The sequence below is a fragment of the Bicyclus anynana genome, chromosome 26, assembly GCF_947172395.1.
Source record: "Bicyclus anynana chromosome 26, ilBicAnyn1.1, whole genome shotgun sequence".
Classification (NCBI taxonomy): Eukaryota; Metazoa; Arthropoda; class Insecta; order Lepidoptera; family Nymphalidae; genus Bicyclus; species Bicyclus anynana.
Genome location: NC_069108.1, coordinates 8,416,764 through 8,420,770, shown reverse-complemented (window position 1 = coordinate 8,420,770; position 4,007 = coordinate 8,416,764). Strand labels below are relative to the sequence as shown.

The 4,007-nt window shown below is 36.5% G+C and overlaps 1 protein-coding gene across 9 annotated transcripts in view; it reads right to left on the bottom strand.

The window, feature by feature from the left end:
• Window positions 1-4,007, bottom strand: part of LOC112052834 (zinc finger protein 84-like) — a 387,100-nt gene that overhangs the window by 161,129 nt on the left and 221,964 nt on the right. The gene's annotated exons all lie outside the window — the stretch shown is intronic.

Sequence of the window (4,007 nt, the reverse complement as noted above, 5' to 3'; positions counted from 1 at the left end):
GTTCCGGATTGGGAACTCTTCGTAGAACTACACCACCAGCGTCGGTAATTAACTTTGTTAATATGGTCTTCGTTAAAATAACTGTCTGAGAGACTTTGTGTGGGACGTTGTAATTGTGCAAATAAAAATGGCAGCCATTAAATATTCCGGGCAATTGCTTGTATTTGTTGTATCGGGCATTTCGTGGCCCGTTGTACGTTTTGGTGCCAACACCGACTACTTCATAGTCTTTGTAGTGTTCCAGTTTATCGGGTGTCGATTTGTTTATCCAATCTGTGGATACAATCCATATGCAGTTGACAATGCCTGAATAAAGAAATTACTAATTAAATTTTTTTTATAGTAAACTTATATTCACAAAAATTTTTTTGTTAATGTTATAAATCTATCTTATTTTATATATCTTAATTTATGTAAATAAATTCTATAAATTTGCCCAACATCTAGAAACATTTGATTAAAAAATTTTAAAAAGTATTAAGCTATTGTTAATTTTAAGTTTCAATTAATTAAATTAGTAAATTATACAGGGTGCTGGGGAGTATTTCCCATTACTCTGGGATTATATTTTTTACCGAAAATTAAAAAAAAAATGTTCAAAGAACATGTGTAACTTATAATTTTCAGAGTAATTAATATTTCTTTCGTAAATCACACTAATATTTTAAAGGCGAGAGTTTGTATGTGTGTAAGTGTGTAAGTATATTTGTTCCACTTTTAGGCTGCGGCTACTGAAGCAATTTTCACTGAAATTTGGAATGGAAATAGTAATTTTACTCTGGATTAACACAGGCTACTTTTCATCCCGGAAAAATCCATGGTTCCCACGTGAAAAACTGAATCCACGCGGACAAAGTCGCGAGTGTCCGCTAGTAGATCATAGAATGTTTCCGCCTTATAATTATGACATAGCCAAACTTTAAGATTTCAAAATGCAAGGATATATAAAGGCATGTGTTACTAATAGTCAGAATTATTTGATGTACTTTATATGAAAACAATAAAAAGGTTTTAATTTTTTAGTTAAAAAAATATAAGTTATGCAGCAGGCTCCCATAAATGGACTCGTCAACACCTTAAGTTATGAGAAATACTCTCGAGCACCCTGTATGAATGAATATTTGAATTACCTTCCAAAACATCAACACTTGATTTGCAAACATAATTTTCATCTGTACCCACTATCAAATGGGTGACTTTCTTCGTCAATTTAACTTCAACGTGTAAATTGCTGTGATGTTTGGCTAGCAGCTTTAATTTAGTCAGCAAAGAGTTTGATGAACTGGCGCAGTATGCGTGAATGTTATCGAAATCCAACTCAGAATGCAGATCTGATATGTACGATATGTTTAAACCTTGAGTTTGAATTATATCCTCCTCGGCACGCTTCAGAATTTCTTTCATTTCCAAAGATGCGAGCTCCAATGGAGTCTGGCTTTTGCAATTTCGTGCATTGATGTTCGCTCCATTTCTGACTAGCTCCACTGCAATATCCTTAAATGAAATTAGTTTTAAATTTTTCATTTCAGTTCAAACAGCAAATATACAGGGTAATTGGTAACAACCTATTACATAATAATTATACAATAAAGAACACAAATATCATAACATTTTTGAATCATGATCATGCTCTTTTATAAATGATTATCAGCTTATCAGTTTAAAAACAATTGTGCTTTATTAGCTATCCAGTGAGGTATTATATAATTAAATATGTTGAAAAATGGATGGAAATCATAATTGTTAAAACACAATAATGAATTTAGAGCGAAAAGCTTGAAAAGTAATTTTGCGAAGGATCGTCATGTATTTCCACTCAATAGAAATAATAAATATTATAAGTAGCAAAGTAGTATTATTTCAGTATTTCTCGATTCAATATTAGTGTTATCTCATTAACAACCCACATTAGACTCACCGTTGAGCATGAGTCTTCTCTCAGAATGAAAGGGGTAAGGACATAGTCCACCACGCTGGCCCAAATGCCAATTGGCAGACTTCACACACATAGAGAACTAAGAAAATTCTCAGCTATGCAGGTTTCTTCATGATGCTTTTCCTTCACTGTTTAAGGAGTTCAATAAGCATATTTAATTTCTTAAAATACACATAACCGGAAAGTTGAAGGTGCATGCTCCTGACCAGATTTAAACCTACGCCCCCCAAATCAAAGGCAGAGGTCATATCCACTGGGCTATGGCATCTCCTGTTGAATTGAAATAGGTTTTTTTTTATTCTTTACAAGATAGCACTTGACTTACCATCAGGTGAGATGGTCACCTGATGGCAAGCAATGATGCAGACTAACATGGAAGCAGGCTAACTTGTTAAGAGGAGGATGAAAATTCACACCCCTTTTGGTTTCCACACAAGATTATACTAGAATGCTAAATCGCTTGGCGATATATTTTTTATTTCTAGCCATGGCCGAAAGCCTCCCACCAGCTAGACCTGGATCAATTAAGAGAACCTTAATCGGCCCAGCCAGGGACGGATCCCAGGACCCGTCAAAAGTGGACTAATATCTCACCTTGTGTTTATATCTCACGGCTTCGTGCAACGGTGTTTCATTCCCCGGGCCGGGCACGTCAATGAGTGTGTTATGTGGTAGCAGGAGCTTCAGTATATCCAAGCGGCCATTTTGCACAACCTCATGTAATGGTGTCCAGCCCGCGTTGTCCTTCGTGTTAGTGTTGGCTCCTTGATTCAGTAGTTTTTCTACAGATTCAATTTTACCCAAACGACAGGCAACGTGGAGTGGTGTTTCACCTTTATTGTTCCTTTTCTCGTTACCTTTGATGATGTCAGAGCTTGTAGATGATCTCAGTGTTGAATTTAGTTCTTTTTGCGCCTTCGCAGGGATTTTGAGGTCGCTTGTAGTAGCTTTTGGTGCGCTTGTAGCTTTCGACGAAGAGTTAGTTTTTTGTAGTTTATTCTCTTTATTATCCCGACGTGCGGTAGGTTCCGGCAGATTCCCGCCTTTTTGCACGCTTTTAGTGGCTTTTAGCGAAGAGTTCGTTTTTTCTACATTATTCTCTTTATTACTCACCCGATGGGCTGTAGAGGGTTCCGGAAAGTTGTTCCCGCTTTTTTTGCTGCCAGTGTTCTGTTTACTTACCATGGGTTTCCTTGTAATCGATTTAAAAGCTTTACTTAGTTCTGCCACTGCATTCACGGTTGCCTGTAACCGGTCGCGGTCGGTATCGATCGTAGTGGAGTTTGCTAAAGAGGTATTGCACGCCGGACAGTGAGTTAAACTTTCGAAATGGGAGGAACATATTAGGTGGAAACACGCGCTCAATGTAACGGGATCTTCTAGAAATTTGGAACAGTACACGCAGGTGTAGTCTTGTACAACTGCGTCCAATGCCGCACAGAAATTTTGCTGTTTTATCTCCTCCGCAGACATTTTAGCGAGATATTATTTATATTCGTAAATAATCACAAACAAAAAGTTTTCGATTGCCTTGCCGGTCTACCGCGAAAAAATAAACATCTTCATCATTTGACGTGTGTGATTTGTTGTCTGTGATCACAGATTAATAGATACTGTCACCACAGATTATTAAAATACTCACAGATTAATATAGTACTACGTTTTTACCATAGATAATACATATAAAGCAGTGTTGCCATGTCATAAATAAGGAAGATGGTAATACCATTCTAAAAACCGGTACAATCTAAGAAATGACGGTATTTGCGCTCTGGAAAAATAATGTTGTACTTTTAAATAATGATATTAAACTAGCGGACGCCCGTGACTGCGTGGAATTTAGTTTTTCACAAATCCTTCGGGAACCATGAATTTTTCCGGAATAAAAAGCCTATTTGTTAATCCAGGCTATAATATATCATAAATCAAAATGGAGGGCGTTCCCAAAACAAGTGTAAATATTTACAGCTAACTTCACACTGCCTAACAAAGAACCTAAACTCAAATCTTCAAATACCCTCTATTTATAATTCCAGGTTAAATATTATTGATGGGATAGAATAAAACACAG